The sequence below is a fragment of the Podarcis muralis genome, chromosome 8, assembly GCF_964188315.1.
Source record: "Podarcis muralis chromosome 8, rPodMur119.hap1.1, whole genome shotgun sequence".
Classification (NCBI taxonomy): domain Eukaryota; kingdom Metazoa; phylum Chordata; class Lepidosauria; order Squamata; family Lacertidae; genus Podarcis; species Podarcis muralis.
The window spans coordinates 54,708,601-54,724,600 of NC_135662.1; the positions used below are offsets into that span (position 1 = coordinate 54,708,601).

At 40.1% G+C, this 16,000-nt stretch overlaps 1 protein-coding gene and 1 long non-coding RNA gene across 2 annotated transcripts in view; one reads left to right on the forward strand and one right to left on the reverse strand.

Annotated features, from left to right (window-relative positions):
- The window catches only part of ZNF407 (zinc finger protein 407), a 335,641-nt gene that overhangs the window by 293,107 nt on the left and 26,534 nt on the right, over window positions 1–16,000 (forward strand). The window lies entirely within an intron of this gene.
- The window catches only part of LOC114600797 (uncharacterized), a 101,933-nt gene continuing 86,569 nt past the window's right edge, over window positions 637–16,000 (reverse strand). The window contains exon 4 of the long non-coding RNA XR_003707655.2: window positions 637–2,577. This is a non-coding gene — a long non-coding RNA (uncharacterized LOC114600797). The remainder of the gene's footprint in view (window positions 2,578–16,000) is intronic.

Consider the following 16,000-nt stretch of genomic DNA (forward strand, 5'->3'; position numbering starts at 1 on the left):
TGACAGTTCACATAGTGTGAACCATGTTGATTCTTAGGAAGCAGATCTGTCGAATATATAGTGTATGTGCTTTGCTCTTATTCTTTAAGGAGGGAAAAATCAACCAGAGATCCTAGACTCCCTTTCAAAATGAAATTGATGCCCCATAATTCTTTATGTGTAAAACATAAAAAGAGCTGGCATCAGGTTGCCAATGACACAAGTATTGTTTTCATACTATTTTTATTGCTTGTTCATACTCTTTATACTGACTATTAAAAGTCATAAAATATGCGTTGCAAATTTCATTGTGCATTATTAGCCTTTTTTTCTTGTATGATTTCCTTAATAAACAGCCTCATTAAAAATGACTGAGCTGTAAAAATTAACTACTTGACTGTGTGTGTGTGTGTGTGTGTGTGTGTTTGCTGGTGCTGTTTCTGCTTGAATTTAAAGGTGCAGATTAGTAAAAAGACAACTTTTCCCATGGATTTTTCTTCACATTAGTTCTGGGCTAGTATAATCAATTTTGTATATATTACATCATGTTGCAAGTGATATGCAATGTAGGTTGGAGGGGTGTTTAAAAAACACACACCCTATTGCACTGAATGAGAATCTCTCTCTCTCTCTCTCTCTCTCTCTCTCTCTCTCTCTCTCTCTCTCTCATACACTTTCTCACACACACACCTGATAACATTCATTAGGATTTTTCTTTTTCTGTTGTTCCCTGAGCAGCTTGGGAGAAACCAGATGGGCTGTAAGGGGAAGATGAGCAATTCTGTCCTGCCCAAACAGCAAATGTGACAACACATTGTTTAGTAAGACGACAGTGAGGTGCATGTGTTAATATGTTATAAAGCACCCACAGATGTCTCTAAAATTTTCACAAATGTAACCCTGCCAAGTTAAGAAACAACACAATAACTATCACTGTGATAGTAGGAAGCTTCATTGTTGTCGTTTTGTAAGGGTGAGCTACCAGCGGCTACAGCTGTTGAAAACAATATGATTTGCTTAACTCTTTGTCTGTCCTATAAACTCAGTTAAATTAACTTTGTAACTAAGCCAGAGGATTTATTTTTTGTAACACTTAATACATTTTACACTGCCTCTTATTTTGGTAAGGATTCACTTTTAAAACAGCTGATTTGAACATTGTACCCATAGATGATAAACTTTCCAGAACAAAACATCAATAATGGTTTAACAGCAAACTGTAATACTACGCAATAGCTACTTTATCAACAAATGAAACTCTTACAAACAAAAAACAAATCCAGAAATTAGCGTTGGATTAAGGGATTTTGTCCCAAATGTGTCATTAGGATCTTTTGCAAAATAATAATAATAATATCTGAACATTGTACTGTGGCTGGCATTCCAAAACTGCATGACCAGTTCCCTGGACCCAAGGGTCTGATCATTTATTTCTCAAAATGTAGGCCCTAATGCCATGTAGCAAATAATTTTTAAAATGGAGGATACTTTAAAAAACAGATTGTGATATATAGCATGGACTGTCTACCGTTAAAGAAAAAAGTACAATCATACCTCGGGTTGAAGTTGCTTCAGGTTGAGCGTTTTTGGGTTGCGCTCCGCTGCAACCCGGAAGTAACGGAACACGTTACTTTCAGGTTTCACCGCTCGCACATGCGCAGCTGCTCAAAATGACATCACGTGCATGCGCAGAAGCGGTGAATCACGACCCGCACACATGCAGACGTGGGTTGCGTTCTGCTCTGGATGCGAATGGGGCTCTGGAACGGATCCCGTTCGCATCCAGAGGTACCACTGTAGTGACAACTCCCATTGGCTAGTTACAAGCCCTTGGGCACACCTAAGGTAGCGTTCTAGATCCTAGCTTGGTTATGGTCATACCAGAATAAGGGCATGATGCCACCAAGTTGCTCACACTAAGCAAGTCTGGGTTTGGTCAGTGGCTGGCTGGCTGGCTAGCTAGAATTTCATATATGCTGTCCAGGTTTCCATGCTAGAAGGAAGGTGGGCTAATTTCCAGAGGGGTAGGCATATTGGAGCAAACGCAACAAAAAAAGTCATAAAGACTAACAAATTTATTGTGGAACAAGCTTGCATGGACTGTATTTTACTTCATTAGGTGCATTACATTTTATCCTCTGTTGCAGATACATGTATACCCATATGTAAGTATACATTCTGCTGCACACCTCCATATTAGAACACTGGCTCCCTAGCACAAAGGTTACCAACTATTTTGGACTAGTGGGCACAGTTTGAATGTTGAGAGGGTGCTGGGGGCACCAGTCACAAAATGACTGCCATGAAGCAGGTGTGGTGTAACATAAATTGGCTGCCACAGGGAGTATGGCATAACACAGAATTAGAGAGACAACCACCCCCAGCAACCTTGCACTTGCCATGGGAAGTCAACTATGTCCTGCTGCTCCTGTTTATGGAGATCAAGCACATACACACTGTTGCTGTCTAATAACAACCTTCATGGGTGCCATAACCATTGTTGACCATTGTCCTAGTGCCTTGAAATAGTTGAAGACTGTCATTCAGTATTTGTTCATGTCCAAAGGAGTGTGGGCTTAGGTCTTCTACTGTGCTGATCTGAAAAAGAAAGCCATTGCTTCTCATTATATGGCATATGTATGTACCTATAAATGTATTGTTATTAAACATGTTGCATGCATATGTAGTTGTAAATACGTGGGACAGTTTCCCCAGAAACAAGCAATGAGAAAAGCTACATGTTAGGGGATAATCTGACAAAATTATAAGCATTCTAAAACAGAACATACTGTTCGCTAATGGCATAGATCTGCTTTATTTATTTTGTTCAGTTCTTATCTAATCATTCTCTGTCCTTTTCTGCAAAATGCATTAGTGACTATAGACCTGATTTATTCAGGAAAAATTCTCACCAAACTCAGTGTTTGGATAAGCAGTGAAAGATAGGTTCCAGTGGAAGTCATGCTATCACTGATCTGTGGGAGGATAGTGATAGGAACAATAGCAGCATAAATTCAGAATGTGAAGGGTTCTTCTGACTAGTGAACAAAAGCTTTCTTGACTGGTCGTTATGGGTTCATGTAGAAAGTTCATTGGAATCTGTGGTGAAATATTTACTTAGAAATAATTTTAAGCTGACTGATAGGAAAGCATTCCACTTGATGCAGTTCCATATCCATTTCTATCCCAGAACAATGACAAGGCTTTTCTCCAACCTTTGCATTTTGCAGTCACAACTCTGTGGGTGAGAAGCCTTGGGAAAGCTTTATTTTATTTCCAGCAGTGAACTCTTTATAATAAGAATGGGTAAGCAATTTATCCCAACTCTTCTTCCTCATCACTGCATAATAGGAATGGGAAGGAGGTGCACATGTTACTACCAAAAAGCAATAGGATTGAAATACCTGATTTAGGCAGGGAGTTTATGCATTCCAATTGAATGTAGCTTGCTTTCAAATAGAACTTCATTATTGGCAGAGCGAAGCATTAATGAACTAATTAATTAAAAGTATTTCTAAATCTCTTAAGATTTTAAAAATTTCTAAGCAATGTAAAACAGTAGAAATAATGCACTAAAAGAATAAAAAGCAGAGCTAAAAGCACAGTGGTATAGAGTGCAACCTTATGGATCTGGAGGAGACTGGACAAATAATCTGGGGTCACATATGTGATGTGGGGTAGTTGGCAATGTTCTGGTGCTGCCAATACATCTATTCTAGTTCTAACTGTAAAGGAAGCACATGTTCAGATTCAGTACTAAATAGTAAGCACACATATACAATACATATAAATTTCTTTTCTTCCTTTTTTTAAAATGAATGCTTAGAAGGGATAGATATATTATTTATTGGCTTTTTGCTAATAAAATTACTGAGAATTGTGGTGTAATGCTTGAAAGCTACAGCTGTGTTTGTTGCCCATTATTATACAATGAAGGCATTCTTTTTATAACTCTAGGGCAATAATGAGCACTAATTTCGCTACCCTAAGTTGTCAATACATGTTTTATTATACCTGTGGATCTGTTTCCCGGTTTCCCAAGGTAATCCCCCAGTGGAAGTACTGTTAGGCATCAGCCATTTGTCAGGAAGCAGTTTGTTTTCTGTTTCATTGCAGAAACTCACATACAGCTTTGTGGCTATCAATTAGAATTTTTAAAACAGTGAATGCTCACCATTGTCAACCGCAGCAGCTTTTCTTTCCACTACAGTAAGAAGCTGCTCTATTGCCAATGACGACAACAACAACAACAAAGGCCAGTGACTATGTTTGCGACTTGTAACATATGGTTTATTGGTATTTACCTGTTGTTCGTTGGGGACTGTTGTGAGAATTGTTTAAAGATGCCATGTAAAATATTTGTGCCTCAAAATTCAGATGATAATATTTTATTGTTTGTGTTTCAGTCTTCTACTAAATATATGTTGTTATGTACATCATAACAATAAAGCCGTACAATATAATAAAAACTAAACTAAAAACAACAAAAAACATATAATGCAATCTGTACTTTACCAAAAGTAACAACAGTGACGATGAAAAATGATTAAACCTGGTAACGATAAAACTAGGTGCAACTGGTCAGTGTGTCTGGCTGTTAACCTGGGTAGTTCAAGCCCAGGGACGGCTGTGGTCGGGATTCCTGCATTACAAGGTGTTGGACTAAATGTCCCTTGGCGTCCCTTCCAACTCTACAATTCTGTGATTCTATGCCAGCCTATTGAAACAAGGTCTCCACATCCTGCCACAAGACACACAGAGACATGGTTCACACATCACATTAAGCCAAACTTTAGCTTAGTGGAACTAGACCAATGTGTGGGTTGCTGGAGGTTTTGGCTTACTGCACTGTCCAAGCCTGGGTTTGTGCTTAAGGTCTTTCCTCAACAGCCACGTTGCAGCCACTGCATTTTGTACCAGTGGGGCTTCAAAGACAATCCCATGCAGAGTTTATTTCAATTAATTCAGTCTTCTGGTAACTGAAGCCAAGGCTGTCTTCTCTAAGAAAGGTTGCAAATGGCAGGCACACACATACATGTCCACAAAATTAACACTTCAGTTGTGGATTGGTTCCTCTGTGTATTTCTTTTGTTTGTCTCAGTTTCATAGCTTGCCACATATAAAAAAATTGGGATATGTAACAAAAGCAGAAAATCCCTGGTGGTCTGTCACATTAAAGTGGCATTAAATTTTCTCCACTTGGGCTGCTGTAAGAAACTCATAAGTCCTGAAAACCAGCATAGGCAACACTTTTGGAGGTCTTCCTGTTTGGATTTTGGTGAGTTAACTGGGAGGGAGCCATGAAGAACACTTGTCTTCTCATTCTTGCTATCTAAATCCAGTACCAAAATGAGGTTATAAGAAAGTTAGCTAAGGATAAATCAAGCTGTGAAAGTGAATGCTTTCTATTACCATATGGTTTAAACCAGGAACAACTGGTGCAGGGCAACTGCTGCCACAAAATTTATAGCAAATGCAGTATGAGACTGTTTCAGAGAATTCATAGGGCTTTAGTGCAAGTAATCATGATTAGTGGTACAAACAAGCCCTGGAATCGGAAGGCATTTGCTTCCCACAGTGCATTTTAATATGGCTCACGTTTCCTTGTTCATAAATGTACTTTCTGGAGAAAGGGAAAGGTGATAAATTAGACGTATTTGGACCTTTGAAGCCAGTGGTATAGTGAATAGACATTTGTTCTACCTGCATTCATGAAGGGCTCAGGATAGCAAATAACCTCCTGTCCCCTTGCTTGCACTCCAGGAGCAAGAGATTCTCTCACCTCTGGCAAGATCCTTCCCTGACCCAATTTCTTCAAGAATTCCAAAGAATTCTGTGACTGGAGTATCTGTCCCCATTCACAAGGTGCACTTGCTCTGAAGCACACTCTCAGCATTGTAGATGAATAAGCAGGAACAGCAAGGTCTAAGCAGAGGAGTGGAGAGCAGGCACATTTGCATAGCAATTCAGTCCTCCCCTGAGGGCTCTTTTGAGGCTTGCCTGATAAAAGGAGCGCAACAAGAGGATTCATTTCTGGCATGTTTAACTGTTAGCTATCTGTAATTGTTTGTGTGGAGGATTAACTCAGGAGGCGGAGGGAAGTGTCCAGTCCAATTTTTTTCTTTTCCCCTTCTTGCAATTTGGCACTAAAACAGAAGGTAGAAGCAACCTTTACAGAAGTCCTGACAGCATCTGTGTCACATACGTGTGCGCGCGCACATGCATGCACATACATACAGGGCTTTTAAATGTTTTCTTTTAAAGCTACTCAGAGCAGCAAAGGTGGGAAGAGGTGCAGAAATTCATACTGAAAGTAAGCATATAGAATTGCACTGTGTCAGTCTTTTAAATCTATAGTATTCTTATTTATTAAATGCCTGCATGCAGTTAGAAATCCATATATCCATTCCTAGTACAGTAGTACCTCGGGTTACATACGCTTCATCTTACAGACGCCCCTAATCCAGAAATAGTACCTCGGGTTAAGAACTTTGCTTCAGGATGAGAACAGAAATCATGCGGCGGCAGCGCAGCAGCAGCAGGAGGAGGCCCCATTAGCTAAAGTGCTGCTTCAGGTTAAGAACAGTTTCAGGTTAAGAACAGAGCTCCAGAACGAATTAAGTACATAACCAGAGGTACCACTGTAATGCTAAGAAGTAAGGCCTAATGAAATTGTAATAGGGTTGGACTTCGCAGCTGGTAGGTAGACAATAAAGTCTGGCTAGTAAGTCCAGTCACAGTTTGTAGATCCCTACAAATCACTATTTCTGACGGTAACCCCATTGGAGTGGGAGGCATGATATATTCTATGTTTATATCCTTGGAGGAAGAGCAGGATACAAATGCATTGGATTATTTTCTTTTTATACAACAACAATCAAAATAGAACTCCATGGTTTTTTTTGCAAGCTATTCAAATTACTATCAGTATGATACTAGGCCAATGAACTGAAGTCATTTCAAGCACTGAGGGTATCTGAATGTGGTTGGTGCTGGACTACAAATTATCGGCACCTTTTATGAATTGTCTGAATGCTTTCGTCTGCTTTCAAAAGCATGTCATCAGGAGGGTAATCTATTAATTGAAACTTAAAGCTCAGCAATGGAATTTTTTACCTTGCAAATGTTTTGTTCAGCCAGATAATTCTTTTAGTTGAAGTGCACGTTTTCCCCAAACTAGCATGTTTCATTTTGCTAGAAGTTGGCATGGATCCCATTGGTAGAAGAAATTATGTTTGCGCTTCAGCATTTGTTAGCCATGCAGGCCAATGGGTGTTACCCAAGAAAAAGGAGGAGTGAGGTACAGTGTGGTGCTAGAATCTCATATAAATTGTAATTTGTGAAAAATGAACCATGTAGCTGACTTTGTGCTTAGTGTTCTCTTAGTAAAGGTAAAGATCCTCCAGCAGAATCTTTGAAGCAGCTGGTCAGATATTGCTAATCTCAAGTTTCCAGAACTTGCATTCAGAATTGTTATATGGGTCTTGAAATCAAATTATGGTTTAGAGAGAACAATCAACTTGAAGGCATGTGATTTGTCTTTTGGTTATGAACATTTTCCAGATATTCATGTGCAACTATAGTCATAAGGTATATTAACTATTTGCCCCTCCCCATAATAGAAGTATTTGCAAACCATACAGTTAAGCAACTTGCAGCCTTCTTTAAAAGATCACTTTTATTAATTGGTACCACTAATAGAAACCAGAGACACATTAACATTTCTGCTAGTGTAACCATTCAGGAAGAGAGTAATAATATCTATACATATGAAGACTGCATCTGAAAAAGGAACAGTAATTTTACTATATGTTGTTTGTTTGCTTCCCCTTTCCCTGTAATGTTTTCAGTTATATTCACTAAGGCAGCCAAGCTGTGACAGATGAACCACATGATAACATTAGTAGAAGATCCAAATCATCATTTCAGTTGTAGCTCTTACACAGTGAAATAAATTGAATGTAAACTAGTTATCCCTGGCCAGCAAATACACAGAGGTGCAAAAAAGACTTGATTATTTTCTTTCCACTCCATCAAGCCACATACTGGCACCTAAAGAACCTTAGGTTGGAGGTAACAGTAATGGAGTCCTTATGGTTTGCAGGATCTGAAGAAGTAGGCAAAATGTCAGGGAAAACCCAGATGTATGGCAACGCAATGGAAAAAGCAGCGCAAACAGCTCAAAAAGCTTAAAAATCTCAATTTTGGGGTTAGGTTTCCTCAAAAAAAGCTAAACAATTTGGATTTGTTTTTTTTAAAGGCTTAAGAATTTTGCGGTTTTCCTTAAAAAAAGCTCAATAACTTCGCAGGTGTCAGAAATTTTACTTTTTGAAATATGGCAACCCTAGAAGTAGTAAATCAACAAGTAGTGGGAGTTTGTTAATCTGATTTGTGAGTGTTAATCAACCTGAATAATAATAATAATAATAATAATTTATTATTTATACCCCGCCCATCTGGCTGAGTTTCCCCAGCCACTCTGGGCGGCTCCCAATCAGTGTTAAAAACAGTACAGCGTTACATATTAAAAACTTCCCTGAACAAGGCTGCCTTAAGATGTCTTCTGAATATCAGGTAATTATTTATCTCTTTGACATCTAATGGGAGGGCGTTCCACAGGGCGGGCGCCACTACCGAGAAGGCCCTCTGTCTGGTTCCCTGTAGCCTCACTTCTCGCAATGAGGGAACCGCCAGAAGGCCCTCGGCGCTGGATCTCAGTGTCCGGGCTGAATGATGGGGGTGGAGATGCTCCTTCAGGTATACAGGACCGAGGCCGTTTAGGGCTTTAAAGGTCAGCACCAACACTTTGAATCGTGCTCGGAAACGTACTAGGAGCCAATGCAGGTCTCTCAGAACCGGTGTTATATGGTCCCGGCGGCCACTCCCAGTCACCAGTCTGGCTGCCGCATTCTGGATTAATTGCAGTTTCCGGGTCACCTTCAAAGGTAGCCCCACGTAGAGCGCGTTGCAGTAGTCCAAGCGTGAGATAACCAGAGCATGCACCACTCTGGCGAGACAGTTCGCGGGTAGGTAGGGTCTTAGCCTGCGTACCAGGTGGAGCTGGTAGACAGCTGCCCTGGACACAGAGTTAACCTGCGCCTCCATGGACAGCTGTGAGTCCAAAATGACTCCCAGGCTACGCACCTGGTCCTTTAGGGGCACAGTTACCCCATTCAAGACCAGGGAATCCCCCACACCAACCCGCTCCCTGTCCCCCAAAAACAGTACTTCTGTCTTGTCAGGATTCAACCTCAGTCTGTTAGCCGCCATCCATCCTCCAACCGCCTCCAGGCACTCACACAGGACCTTCACCGCCTTCACTGGTTCTGATTTAAAGGAGAGGTAGAGCTGGGTGTCATCTGCGTACTGAATGGATTTGCACTTTTCCTGAAGAGTCAGGTTGTAATCTGGGAGTGCTGCTCTTTTATCTTTGGAGTGACATCTAACATACAAAGCACCTGCTTAGGTTGGTTCACAAGCTGCAGCTCCTCTTGAACAGAGATAGCCGAGCCACAGTTTTCTGTGCTCTACCAACATTCTGTTTGCTAACTACTAGAATGTGTTATACATCATGCTGCCTTTGAAGACTGTAAGTAGTACAAAATCCTACCTGGGAATTGTCAAAGAGTGAGCCAGCAGTAAATCACACTGTTCAAAGTCGGGGTTCATTCTTTAGAAGCAAAAGTGAGATCTTTGCTGAGTATCAGGCTTAATGAGCACAACAGCTCATCTCCAGTAGGTCTTGCCCCATAAGTTAGTTGCTGAGACTGAAAGTCCCCACCTCCTCACAGCCATCTCGGTCCTCTCCTCTCCAGGGCTTTCTCCCAAGCAATCAGAGACTGTGTCTGTGTGCAGCCTGCTGCTGCGCCACCTGTTTTAGCCCTTTTCTGGTTCTGGGAGACAGGGGAGGGGAACATGCTGCAGCAGGAGGGCGAGACACTCATGACACTTCACCAGTCTAACTCATCTCTGCCTCTTGGCCTCCCACTTGCTGGTCTCAGCTTATGATTCTGGGCTTCCCTCCACCACAGACTCTCCAAGCTCACTAAGCCCTGTTACCTCTTCAGCTTCTAACACCTCCCCTTCCCAGTCTTCTCCCTCTGACCACTCATCATTGTCCCACCATCACTCTCTGGGCTCTGAGTAATCTTTCCTTGGTGGTTCCCCAGCTGGCTCCTTCCACCATTCCTCTGTGTCCAACCAGTCCATGGCATCAATGGGCACATGGGTCATATTTGTCAGTTTGAAACAACAGCACTGGTTCCCAGTCAATTGCCAACTATAGATCAAAGTTCTATTTTTTTAATAAAATAAAACCTCTAAGGACCTGCTGTTGTTATTATCATCTCCTTCAAAGTTTCTCCTCTGGGTTCCACCTTCCGCCAGACATAAAGCAGGTAACGAGGGGATATGTGTCTTTTGCCATTGTGATGCCCGGATTGTGGAAGGCTGGCTTGGCACCAGATCTGTTTTCATATTTTTCCAGGCCTTTTAGAGTTGACTTTAATGCTGCTATATCTCTATTATTGGCTGTTGCCAGTGCCAGCTGTTTCTATTGATTTTTCTGTAAGCCACTCTTGTACCTTCTTGGGTGGGAATGGGGGGAGTTTAAATGTTTTAAATACATGTAAATAAGTAAGTTAAGTAGACTGAGTTGGAAGGTGAGAGCTAAAGAATTGGCAGCATACCAACAGAAGGAGCCACTGTTGAGGAATGGCAATTGGTGATCAGTGTGTCCTTTGGTTTTTGGCTATATGGACATTTTGTTATGCTACCCATAAGCTTAGGAATGTAGGCAGTTGGCGATATATGCAATTCATATCTTTCTCAAGGACTATTTACTACTCCTTGTTGAAAAGAGAATCAATAGATTCTTTTCCCACGAGCAGGAATCATTTTTAAGAATATGGGGTAATTTGTCAAATTATTAATTACTTTTCTTTTGTTTTGCTAGTTTGCATTAGACAGATGGAATTCTGATCTTTAACAGCCCCATGACTCATGGAACTGCTTGTGTACTAAAATGCCATTATTAACACAACAGTAGTTTTCAGCAGTTGGTAATTATTGCCATAATTAAACATTTATCAAGAAACAAGTATTTATCATTCATTAAACTTTCATTAAAAATCCATCTTAGCACAAGCTGGATTAGCCAGCGATTTTCGAGTGATAGCTTCTTAACTTCTGGCAGGAACGTGGAGAAAGATATACGTATGGTAATGTTCCAGGAACTGTAAACATTATAGGATTTTGGATGCAGTTTTTTAAAAATATTTATTAGGCTTTGACTGGTATGGGGAAAATAATAGACATTATCATTTGTATTTTCCAGCTTTGACATTTTCTAGCATCACTTCTGGGGCAGGAATACACACCATGTAACTGCTATATAGGAAAGTGCTCAGGCAAAGCGTGTTCTCCTTCATGGAGAGCACGTGTTGCGGTGGGATCTAACAGGACACCCCCTCTTGGTTACTGGGCTGGACCGTTTGGATGGCCATGACTGTGATTGGACCAATTTGGGTTGTTTGGGAGATTTTGATGTTACCATTTAGTGGGTTGGCCCAAAGGTTATATATTCTTGGCACACAGCTTTTTTCAGTCTCTTTTGTTTCGTGCATCGGATCGCCTGTCCTCCCTCCCTAATTTAGGGCTGTTGCGCTTGACATTGCTATGCCTGTCATGGGGTCATCTGCTTTTGGGGCAGGGGCCTGGTAGGAATTTTGTCCATTTGGCAGATTGGCTGGTGCCATTTGGTTTTTGCCTACTGCATAGCAAATCATCACAACTTGTAAGGTTGCGGTTAGGCATTGGTTAAAATTTGGTTGGAGGAGGGGTAAGGGTTGGCTGTGCCTGCCCCTCCAACATTGCTGCTGCAATGGAATTCCGTTAAAGGAATCCAGGGGTTTGCCATACTTTTGTCCATATCCCTGGCAAGGGTCTAGGGCCGTGCAAGCCCATGGGAGCATGTGAGGAGGGGTGACGGTATGGTGCCTAGCTCCATTCTCTCCCCAATATTGTTTTCCCTTACTGGCTTTCGCTGGAATCCGGAAGTCAGTTCTGTCCCGGGCGTACAGATAGTCGTAACCAATGCCTAAGCAACCACTCACATTATGTATTTTAATAAAGTTGTGGCCAAAATTATGCCAAAAACCTTAAACAAAATTTTTGTGTGAATTGTGATTTATTTAGTGGGGTGGCTTGGGGACCTCAACACGCAAAATAATTTGAACTAGGAGAACTTCTATACGGTTGTCTAGATCATCAAATGTATAGTAATACTTTGGGTGCGCCCCAATCCCACTAGTGTGAAAAGTACTTTTTTTTCAACCAACAGAGATATTTTGCTATGTATCTTTTTAAAATTAATCTCTGCACCCTGAGCAACACTGGGGTAGTACCCACAGATTTCCAGAGTTTGCTCACTTTGATTGACTCATTCAGATCATGCACCAATTATATTTTCCATATTGGTAGCGGCAATTAAACTGACTAGTGTAAAATCTAGTTTGCAGGAACAAAAATATAGTTAGTGGTCTTACACTACTCTAGGTTCCATTTTGCACCACCCTTATTTTAAACCGTTCAAATCTTCATCTTAGTTGCATATTATTATCTTTCTGCGTTAATCATTACCTAGCAAATTGCTACATTCTTTTACACTGCAAGGGATTGGTTTCCTGATCTCGTCAGCTCTGATAGGCTGCATTACCTTCCATTCCATTATTTGCTCTCCGGTTTACAGTTAGGTTTTGCTATTTAACCCTTTTTACAAACTCGCTATTCTCTGCTGAGTGCCAATTTGCAAAGGTTAATATAAGTTTAAAACAGTCTATTTTATTGTCTAGTGTGCTGCGGGGGGGGGGGGGGACGGGACATTTGGTAAGTAACACTGTCTTGGAAAGGCTGGTCACAAACATACTAGCAGTTCACATCATAGCCTGTATTCAGCAACTTTGTTTGTGTTTTCTCTTGGGCAAAGAATTTACTGTATCAGTGCTTTTATGTCACAAGAATGAATTGAATTTGTACCCTTTAGTGCAAACAACAATAGACAGTGTGGTAACCTAGTGGAAAACAAATAGACGCCCCGTCCCTGATGGGGATTCAGAGAGGTTCAGAAAGATGGAGCTGACGGTAGAGAGGTGGCAGATAAAAACAGGCCGAAGCAGGAAAGAATCCTGCGGTCATTTATTACCATGCCATCTTCATAGTGTTTGCTGAACCAAGGTGCAGAGTAATGATTCAGACAAATGATGTTAATAATAATAGCTGGCCCTTTGGCAAAAACTGAATACCTGGTATTGCAGTGTGAGACCTAATCAGATTCTCTCAAACTTTACTTCAAAAATGATAGAATTTTCTAACTTCAGTTTTCTCCCTGTCAATTGATTCCCTCTAGATATATCAGTTTAGAATAAAAGGGAAAGAAAGAAGGTGATAAGGACTTGTTTTCCGAACAAGACAGACAAAGGCAGTCAGAATGGTTGTGCTCTCAACATATAACAAAAGCTAGTATTAAAATGTTGTTTCTGCTATGCACATTCATACTCCTTGGAAATAAGAGTGAGCAGCTACTTCAGACATCATGTGTACGAGTATAATCAACAGCCGTACCTTGATTTAGCCACGACAGATCAGTTGTGTGGGTTTTTTAAGGAATTTCACCATTTTTAATAACTGGTATATTCCTTTTATTGCTGTCTTTTTATTGACCACATTAATTCATTTTTACGGTATTATATAAGTTAAGGCTTCATCCCCCAATATATGCTTATTATAATTCTGTAAATTACAGTGCACTCTAATATTTTTTCCTTTAATTTGTTTTAATTTATATCATACCTGTGCATTTGAGAAATACAGAATATAATTATATTTTAATAGCTGCAGTTGAAGCAGCATCTGTTTAACTCCAAACAACATCAGACTTATTAATTAGCTGCATTTTGGCATCAATTTATCACACATGATTTGACACGTTAGATACTTGAAGCTTAAACTATTTGTGTAACAGAGGAAATAAATAAATAAATAAAATGGATACAGAAGACACTGTTATAGATCATCTGAAGGGGGAAATTATGTTGGCATGTGGGAGGTTAATGTATACACTACAGATTCCTTTGCTTGATTTGCTATTTTCTTCTTCATAACTCTAGGTAAACAGTTTGTGCTGCCATTTTATACACAGGTTAAATGTAGTTGCAGGCTATTATACATCATTAGAGTAAGTAATATTCATTCACAGAAGAAAAATGGAAGCTTTTCACTTGTAGCCACTTGGACATTTCATTTTTCATATAGCACGCCACTGCAAAAATTAGTTGTGGCAGGCTTGATATACTTTATAGTCTGGTACCCTGAAATTAAGCAATGAATCACACCATTTTGGCTTATTAGAGCTAATGCATTTTTTCCTGATAGCATATTTTGTAAAACAATACAGTTTGCACAACATGCTGCTGCATCAGACCTAATAATTTCTCACTTCAGCCTTTTCAGTAGCTTGTCACAGGACCTTGAAAAGACTGTATTCCATTGCTTTCTCTGAGCTGTTGCTGCCATCATGCACTATCCGTTTTCTAGATCAAGGAGACCCAGCCTTTTCCCATGCTATGAACTGCATGTCATATACATGCAGCATCTGCAGGCCAATATATTGAACAATATATTACCTTATTGGACCTGCCTTTTGCTCAACCCTGTTACAATCCAACCCCCTCAGTTAATCCCAGCCACATTCTCCCATGATCCTGACTGCTTCCCATCCAACACCAATTCAGCCTGATTAACTTCCTTCTAATGATTCTGGCAAAGGCCTATTCTTGGCTGTCCCTATTTTTATTGGAGAAATGTTGGAGGGTATAGAAACCCCATTACTAACTGCAGCACCTTCTTTCTTAAAAATCCCAGGTGCCTTTTCATCTCATTTCAGCAACCAGTGGATAACAGGCTAGGAAGTATGTCAGGTACTTTATATAACTAATAGAAAGGCAGATAAAAGTTTTATAAATTTAATAAATAAATCCCAGTATATTTCAGTTGATCTCTCTCTAAATTTGCAATATTCTGTTCTCTGATGCCCATTTCTGAATGCCTTCTCATGTCTACTTGTGATCTCTGCTCTCCTTTCGTCCACAGCCCAGCCATTTGTAACACGATTCACCTTTTCATATTATGGTTAGATACACCATCATCCGTCCAGCAATAACCACATTAATACACAGAGCAAAGTTATTCAACTGAGCTTAATTGAAGTCTGAGTATGTAATGATTGAGTGAATAGAGGCTTTTGAATTGTGCTGCAGGCCCCAGTGTACAATATTTGGTCAATAACAAATTTATTACTAATTATATCCAATAAATAGAAAATAGAATATATTTATTTCTGCATGGCAGCTAGCACATTTGAGGAGAATAATAATTGAAAAGGAACTCAAAACTGAAATAGAAATAAAAGGAAAAATGCTGCAGCAACACAACTGAAGTCCTTTGCTCTTGCAGTTATTGTACATTATAACTAGAGAGTCCCAACGGCAGCTTGTTGTGTGTGTCTGATTATCAGTGGGCATTGTTCCCACTTGCCTGCGGAATACATTAAGAATGCCACTTTTTGGGGTTTGAGAATTCTGTTAGCTGAGTTGTTTTGTGATAGTGCGAGGTATCATTGTACAATAGGATCTATAGATATTAGTGTCAAGAAGAAGAATGTCTTGTTTGCCCTTTCTCTTGGGTTATTGCATGGGTTACACAAAGACTGTGAAGAGTGTATTGAAAACAAAGAAAATAAGAAAGTAGTAGAGGAACTAATAGCACTGCCAAGAAATGGCAATTTCACTTTCTCCAGAAATAATTTGTGACCATTGCTCTTTGTTCATACAGAAACACTTGCCCCCTCCCTAGGAACCATTAATATTAATACCTCTGACAGAAACATGGCACACATCCTTCACAGACTTGGAGTCCTTTGGAAGAAAATGCGAGGGGAAAATAATCCAATATTTATTTATTTATT